This window comes from Cupressus sempervirens, chromosome 1 (genome assembly GCF_028749045.1).
Source record: "Cupressus sempervirens isolate cs-2001-9-10 chromosome 1, ASM2874904v1, whole genome shotgun sequence".
NCBI classification, from domain to species: Eukaryota; Viridiplantae; Streptophyta; class Pinopsida; order Cupressales; family Cupressaceae; genus Cupressus; species Cupressus sempervirens.
The window spans coordinates 336,282,862-336,291,985 of record NC_143118.1 but is presented as its reverse complement, the minus strand read 5'-3'; the positions used below and the strand labels follow the sequence as shown (position 1 = coordinate 336,291,985).

Here is a 9,124-nt window from a genome sequence, read left to right as displayed (position 1 = left end):
ATTAATAATATTTTATCATCTCAATAACTTGACAAAATATATGAAAAATCATCAAAATGTAGTTATCCTGATATATGTAAAAGTCATATGTTAGGTAAAATAAATACCAAACCTCATAATTGATGTTGCATCCAAAGTGAAGATTCTTCGCTTAGAGTATCCTTGCAATTCTTGAAATAATTTCATGGTAAAGATAAAACTCACCCTACTAAAGCTTGTATACCTATTGTGTAACTATAAACAATAGTAGAAATCACATATTTGAAAGTCCTTCTCAAGGTATTCAACATTAGATAGCCATCAACAAAATTGGGTACATGCTAAGGCATCAATGATGTATGATAACATAAAGAAAGAGGATGAATTCTCTATGGTCTTGATTGTCTCTCCTATCATGTCACTAAGGATTTTTGTCCAAATCATTAGTCCTTAGCATTAATTATTTGGATGATGAACATCCACTATTCTTAAAAGTTTAGGGATTCTTCATTTCCCCTAACTCTATGGAACAATATTAGAATGTTCACAATATCTTTTTAAAGATTGGTTCTTCATAGAGTATTTGGAAGCTTAGACTAAAAAGATCACCTAATTTGGAACCCTATAGTCAACATCAAACACCTCCATCATAACTTTTCTTAGTGAAAGTTGAAGTAGCCAAAGAAAAGTTCCATTTGTTGGAAATATAAGAGGAGTAACTGAGAGGGGAGAGGTGAATCTGTTACCACAAAAACAAATCCAAGATCCCTTAAGATGTCAATAAAATTCAAAACCAAAATTTTCTGAAATTGAAATACTGTTTTTATTCAATTAGCACAGTAACACTCGGTTAACATAGTAACTTTGTTTACACCATAAATCACTATCACTTAGTAAACACTTGGTTAATACTAAATATATGTACTATTACTTGGTTAACACTGAACATGTAGTTCTTATGATCTTAAATGTGATTAATAGTAACTAACTTAGTTGCAAAATCATAATTTAAATAACATGAACACAAGAGACAACGAGATTTACTGTAGAAACCCAATTTAGGAAAAACCACCAATTGTAACTAGTTACTATTTTTCACTCTTCTAAAGTGAGCCTTGCTAGGAGCCAACCTTGTTAAAGGTTACAAAATACACTATTAGCTGTGACCCTATTAAAGGATTTAGTTCACCCTATTAGGAGTGGCCTTGATAGAGGTCTTTATAAACTTCAATATAGAAATGCCATCTTGTTAGAGGATTTGGAAAATAAGAAAACTCTATTAGGAGATTTGATTCACTACTTGCTGATGAAACTATATTTGCTAATTTCAAATCTCTATTCAGGCTTGAATACTTGATCCTCCTTTATCAAAATATTCTTTGGAGCTCGATCAATTCACTTCATTAATTTATCTTTCCAATTCCATGCTTATTCTTCTCTTTCACACTATTCTATCCTCAACTTGACCTTATATTTATATGCTTTCACTTGTCAAGTTGGCTTGAATACAATTTCAAATAAATGAAATTCATCCCATTAGTTGGCTAGAACTAACCAAAAAAATTGATATAGGAAAATCCTTCATTAGCCGACCCAACAGTCAACACTAACCCAGAAACAATTTCCCTTTAGACTTCCTTTGGTAACTGAGTGAGCTTAGTTAACATTGGTTCAATGCCAACTTTTATTTGGCTGTCAAGTGAGCTCGGTTAACATTTTCTCTGAACTTGGAAACACTGAGACATACTCATCATACACTACAACTTCCTTTGACTCCCAAGTGAGCTCGATATATACTTAACATTTGTGTAACATCAAAGACCATATACAATTTAATGATATTATCCAAGACCATTCTATAAATAATTCTCTTGCAAGGAGCCCAAGGCAAATATGGATTTTCATTTTGTATAGAGTGATCAATACTTCATCATTAGGCTTATTTATCTACTTGGTATTAGGGTTGAATCTTGTGATACATGGGTGGAAGCACAAACCTGTGTCACCTTTGGTAATATCCATAGGGGTTCTAGCTGAAATGGTTTTGTCCAGAACGTTTTCAACCATATAGATGTGGTGCTTTTTGGCGTTAACGTGGTAGTGAGGTTTGTGGCTAAAACCCTTTTAGTCGAAAGTGTTTTGGCCATAACTTGTTTGGTTTTATAAATAACCAAAAATTTCTCTCAGCGGTCATTTTCATTGTAGTGGCTACCAGGCAGTCAAAGTGTTTTGGCTATAATAGGTAGGTGAATTTTTTATTTTTTATTTTATTTTATTTTTAAAAATGTTTTTAAGTTATTACATGATAATATTAATTAAATGAATTATTTTTAATTGTTTTATTAATTAAATTAATTATATTTTAAATGTTTTTTTAGTAGTTGATAATAAAACATTAGTTACATTTTACAAAACATTAACATAGTAAACATTAACAACAAACCTATTAGTTACATTTTACAGAACATTAACATAGTAAACATTAGTGTTCAACAAACCTATTAGTTACATTTTAGAAAACATTAACATAGTAAATATTAATGTTCAACAAACCCATTAGTTACATTTTAGAAAATATTAACATAGTATAGATTAACAGCAAACCTATTGGTTATATTTTACAAAATATTAACACAGTAAACCTATATGTCCTAAATAACATTACATTTTACAAACCTATTAGTTACATTTTAGAAAACATTAACATAGTAAACCTAGATGTACTAAATAACACACATGCATATTTTTTATTCACATACATGAGCTAGATGTGCATATTTGAGCTAGATGTTCACATACATCAGCTAGATGTACTAAATAACATGTGCATATTTTTAGTTACATTCAACTTTGTACATATTTATATACATACATTTTTAAAATTAAATTTAACTTTCAATTTTATATGTACTTATGTATGTATATCTTAACTCTGCATTTATAGATATCTAGATGTTTGCATATATCATTATGGCATCTGGTACTAGTGCATCACCTACATCCTCAGGGGAGGCTAGTGTTCATGGAGGGGGTCCTAGTGCTGAGTTGGGCACAACATGTAGATCAACATCATCTACTAAGGAGAGATCATTTTTATTTATAGATACTATTGCTAGATTATCTTGTGCTCTTGAGTACCTTTATTCTACTTTGTTAGCTTCTACCACTCTCCCTAGTAGGGAGAAGGTTATTTCTATTAGAGATGAGTTGTGCTAGATGATTGAGATGATCTTTTGGTACAACCCATTTGATGATATTAGTATTGAGACATTTTACTCTTCCCTTTCTCACAGTGTCACTAGCACTGTGAAGTATCCACAAATTAATGGTCAGGTCTCCACTGTTATGGTGAAGACCATGTTTCCCTTTTAGATAGATACGGCTAGGGTTAGAGGTTATTTAGTGATGAAGTGTACAAACACTAGTGCATTTCACCCTAAATCGCAACCAAAAATTGTGACCAAGTTTTTTAAATGGGTTGGTTGGTCACATTATAAATCAAATTTTTATTTTTTTTAATAACATGCCTGTGTTGGTCGCAATTGCGACAAATTAATTTTGTTGGAATTGCGACACACACAACAACATAAAACAAAAAAAAAGGGCAAAAATGTAATTCACATTTCATTTGGTGAAGCTATGAGTCCGGTCTCCATCAACATTGGCATGAGGGAAGCTGTGAGTCCGGTCTCCATCAACATTGGCGCGAGGGAAGCAAAAAAGTCTGGTCTCCATCAACATTGGTGCAAGGGAAGCAAAAAATTTCAGTCTCCATCGAAAAGGGCACAAGGGCACGTCTGCTACAGATCATTGATGGGTGCGTTTGATTGTAGAACATTGTAATAAAACTTTTTTGCGACTTATTGCTATGATTTTAGACTTCCATTTGTGCTTTCTTGAATGTCATCACCCTTTTGTTTTAGCTCTTGTTCTTGCCACCTTCTTCATGCTCCGATCACATGGTATTTTAAAGTTTTTCTTGGGGTATCTTTTCCCACTTTTTATGATATGCAGTGTATCATCTCATTAGATTCTTCACTCATACTATGTGACTTTCCACAAACTACCTATTTGGATTATGTTCATGATCTCAACTATTAGGGGAAACTCTGCACACTCTGTCTTCTCTCGACTGTGTAGGGTTCTAGAATTTTGAATGCTTTTGATCTCCTTAGGGCTTGAAGAGCCTTATCTTTATCAGGTCTTCTTCCTTTGAAATGGATGTCGTCTGAATTGACACTGAGTTTCTTATCAAATGCAATTGGCTACTTTGCATAATTCACACTAATAGAAATAGCAACACCAACTACTTGTTACTCTACAAGGAAAAAGTGAGCATCTTCTACACCCCTTTCACAACTTTCATGCAATCTTTTGTGTCTATTACAAAGTAGACTCCACATTTAATGATTCGTCTTGATAGAAGTCCTCTCCTTGGAAAATAACAAGCTTTTTCATTCTTGAATAGGGCTTGACTACTATTCTATTTATCCCAGGAATGCCATGTAAAACTCTCTGCCATATACTGACATATTCAGGCTGTATTGTGTTTTTTAATGGACACTTTTAATGGATTTCTACCAAGCCACTACTTTAAGAATATGCTCTCTTTCATCAAGATTACTTTCTAGGACAGTTACTAAACTTTTTATGTCAATACTTCAGTTAGAAATATGCTTTCTTGTTCAGCAACACAAAATCTGCCTTGTCTTCATAATTTTGTAAAGTTCTATGATGCTCATCTTGCAAAATCAACCTTGACATTTTTAAAAATTCATTGAAACATAGTGCATATTCCTTGTTTCTTGTATCATATTTCATTATTCCACAATTTTTTTCTCATGATCAAATCATACAATTACATAGCCTGACAATTCCTTAAATCAAATTAGCATACATATAGAAAAAATGCACAGAGATGGCAGGTTGTGAAAGAAATCATATAGGGCTGCAACATGGGCGACCTATATTAATCCTTGAAACCTGCCATGTATATGAGGGCTTAGCACTACTGACAGTTGGCTAAACACATGGAGCACATTCTTTAATTCAAACACTGCTTGACGAACCTCATCAACAGTAAATTTTTGCTTTTGAAGTGTTGAAGTTGAAAACTTCTGCATGGCAACACCAACATCAAAGCGTAACATGTAATTTGAGGGTGCCAAATGTACTGCTCTTAATAATGTTCTTTTACAATCTTGCCATTGTTCTGCTTCATAATGTGATCGAGCTAACTATAATAAAATTTGGGTGTCACTGCCAAAATAGAATTTCCTCAAACAATTTTGATACATTTTCACTGCAAGCCCAAACTATCCTTGTGCAAAGTAAACATGTGCTAGATTTACCCACACATCTGGCATCTGAACAAAGATGTTTCCTACTGCAACTTCTTGAACCTGTGTGAAAATTTCCTTTGCAATATCAAAATGACCCCTTTCAGCTAGCACAATGCCTACCCCATTTGCAGCATAGACATTTCCAGGTCTCTAAGCCAACACTTTACAATACAGTTCCCTAGCCTTATCAAGATGTATTCCCTTTGCATCTAGATCCTTCTTCTCATTGTGTGAAGCTGCAAAATAATTCTAGTTTCCAAGAGAAATGTCAGCATAAGCATCCTTACCATCTGATACATTTTGTGCAGTTTTAATTGTTTCTTTTTCTTTAAGCCAGTCATCTGTTTTCAGTTCCAAGTTGCCAAGCATGGTAATCACATTTACTGAGGTTTTATCCACCTTAAGTGCCTCCCCAATCAATTCTAGGCTTAGTTGAATCTCATTTCAAGCCTGGGCCATGGCTGCAAGTCGTAGATATGCATCCACATAATTAGGAAACTTGAACAATATTAGCCTATACAAAAGATTTTCTTTTTTAGTGTCATGTAGCTCTTCAAATAGCCTGGCAAGATTAAATAGTATGGTATATGAAATATTTTACATATTCAACAATGGATCATCTATATTCCAAGAGATCTTTTGTAGTCAAAATAGAAGTTTGAAAATTGTTGAAAATCTAGTATAAGTTTATTTCGAAAATGGTTCTAATCTTTTAAATTGAATTCACCAAATAAAGTTATTTGAGAAGATGTTTTGTAGTCAATATAGAAGTTTAAAACCTAGAAAATGTTATTTGTTTCATAGAAAGATTTTGAAGTCAACAAAAGGAAAATCAAGTGATGAAATTTTGTTCCTCTTATGTTCAATGATATAGTTCTATTATCTTTTTAAAAAAAAAAATTTTATTGAATATATATCTTAAAATTATTTTAAATAAATCTTAGGTTCAAATTTATTCAATATTTGATTTATTTTTCAAAAATAAGAAATTGTAACCCACTTGAAGATTTTTGTGACATATGACTTCTAAATGATCCATGAGAATTTAACTTATATCTTGAAAATATTCTATATTGATTTGATTTACGTTATAACATGTATACATATATGTTTCTAGAGATATTTAGTTTATTTAAATATGTTGTTGCTTCTGGTCTATCTATTGTATAGGTAAAATACTAAAGTTTCACCACACAAAGAGTCTTTTTGATGAAATGATGTATTCACCAAATAAGAAGTATTACCAATGTAGGATGGAATGAATTATTTATTATATCATCCCTAAAATACCTCAATAGGAGACAAGAGGTAGTTGAATCATGAGCTTTCCATTGAGTTCAAAGATATTTTTAGAAAAAAAATATGTATTCTTGGAGAATGGTTAACACTATAAAAGACAAGGTATGTAAATAGATTATTGAAATTTTTGTTAGAAAATATCAACTAGGATAAGATTATAAATCAAGGATAACAACATGATTTGGTATCCTATTTCCAAGATAAAATAGGCTACAAAGAAAGAAAAGTGGTTCACTCATAATATTCTAAAATGCTAATTTGGGTATAAATTGTGTCTTGTTGTCTTTATGGGCTTCATTTGGCTAGTCGTTAGCTGAAAAACTAGGAATATATAAAGATCAATTAAATAGGGATAATCATTTATAGTTTTTGTATGAACACATTTAGACTATTTTAAATCAATTATATTGATTTTCATTTGCATTGAGTTGCTATAATAATTTTGTTTGCTTCAAATCCATATAGTAGATTAAATAAAATGTCTCATTATTTCTATATTCACCACTACTTATAGGTAAAAAGAGAACATTCAAGCATTCAAGGACTATTGTGATATTTTTTATGCAAGCTCACAATGTCCAATAGACTTTCAAACAACCAGAATGCTTCATCCCATGTATGAAAGTTTTCATTTATAAAATAGTTATTTTGTGGTATATGAAATATTTGATATATTCAACGATGAACGATCTATCGTTCTCTTGTAACATTTAGAAAATAGTTTGAGTACTTGACTTTCTATAATATTTTGTTACTCGTATGGACATTTTTGGGGAGCCAAATGACAAAGATGAGCTTGAAATATTTGAATACATTCCTTTTCATATGAGTGATTATGAACATATGTCAAGATAGATTGAAATATACATATATATTTTTATCGCACACTTATGTAGTGCACACATTTAGATATGTGTAGTTACTTTTAAACATGTTAATCTAGTGTAACTTTAAAAATGTCTAATATAAGCCTAGGTTGAAAAAGGTTATAATTTTTTAATGGAATTTGTCAAATAAAGTTATTTCAGTAGATGTTTTTTAGTCAACATAGAAGTTTGAAACATAGAAAATGTTAGTTATTATTTTATTTGCTTCATAGAAAGATCATGAAGTCAACAAAAGGAAAATTAGGTGATAAAATTTTGTTCCTGGGTAGGGCCACAATAATGGTTCGCACTTTCCATAATGAAGAAATCAGATGGAAAGTGGGGAAGCTAAATTTTAGGGGCTTCAAATGAATCCAAATATTTGAATGAAGGTCCCAAGGGGCTTCACTCGAAGCCTCCATGTCGATATTGGTGTGGGGGCTTTGAATGAATCTTAGGGCTTCATTCGAATCTAACATGCAGACCTCGTTCATACTGCTAATAATCGATTGAAAAAGCTTTTAAATCCAACATTTTTTATTTTTTGTCCCATGGTTTCATGTATGAGTTGGTGGACTAGGGCGCTAAGAGGGAATTCAGTAACATCATACCTTACATCAACATCTCCTTCTATGATGTAGGAGCACCTATTCATTGGATTTCTCATGGATAAATTCATATTTTAAATTATATTTAAATAGTATTTAAAAAGAAACTCAATTTAAATAGTGTTGTCACTTTATCCCATGACAACTCAAGTGAAACACCTTCTTCTTCTAGTTGATGGAAGAATTCCATATCCTTTAAACACACAGGAAAAACTTCAGAATTGATACTGGGGCTTTTATTGATGAATTCAACCCAAATGCCATTTCCTAATGCCTCCATGAAAGTTTTCTCAGCCAACTCTAGTTCATCATGCTCAAAATGAAGAACCCCAATTTTGTTTAACAATTCAATGGGTACATCTTCTCTGCTCTTCTTCAGAAGAGACTTTTCTATGTTAAGAGAATCTAAGGCTGCACTGGGGTTTGATGATATCAATAACTCACCCATCTTAATAAAGGAATGAGCATCATGTGGATCTATGCGAATTACCTTTCTTAGAATTTCCAAAGCCTTCTCTCTCTGCCCTTGTTGAGCATATATATGGCCTACATCTTTCAAGCTCTCACAGTTCTCAAGGTGAACCTCCATAACCTTTTCAAAATTTGAGAGAGAACTCTTAAGATCTCCTAATTTCCTTTAACCTATCCCAACCCAAAGTATGGAAACACAAAATCCTATGGCTTCTAGCTTTCCTTGACTGATGCCATGTAGTAGCGGCTAGCAATTTCATAATCACCTTTGCTATGATAAGATAGTGCAAGATTATAATATGAATGAGATTTCATGTGAGGGTGGTCTATCAAAACAAGAGCTATCTCAGCCAACTATTCATTTGGATCTCCACATTGCTAATCACTTGGATCAATGCTTTTCTCTTTCTTCACAAAATAGGTTTTTTCCCAGAGTTTAGGAAGTCAAGAAAGTGAACCATTTAGGTTAGTGTCTCCCCTCCCAAATGATTTCCTCAAAATCAATACAGATGGGTTTTCAAGGAGTAATCCACATCCAACAGGAATGGGTGGTACTAGT

General features: G+C 32.3%; 1 pseudogene; it reads right to left on the bottom strand.

The window, feature by feature from the left end:
• Nucleotides 1-4,943: 4,943 nt before the first annotated feature.
• LOC149577570 (protein CTR9 homolog pseudogene) lies at nucleotides 4,944-8,880 on the bottom strand (annotated as a pseudogene).
• Nucleotides 8,881-9,124: the final 244 nt, after the last annotated feature.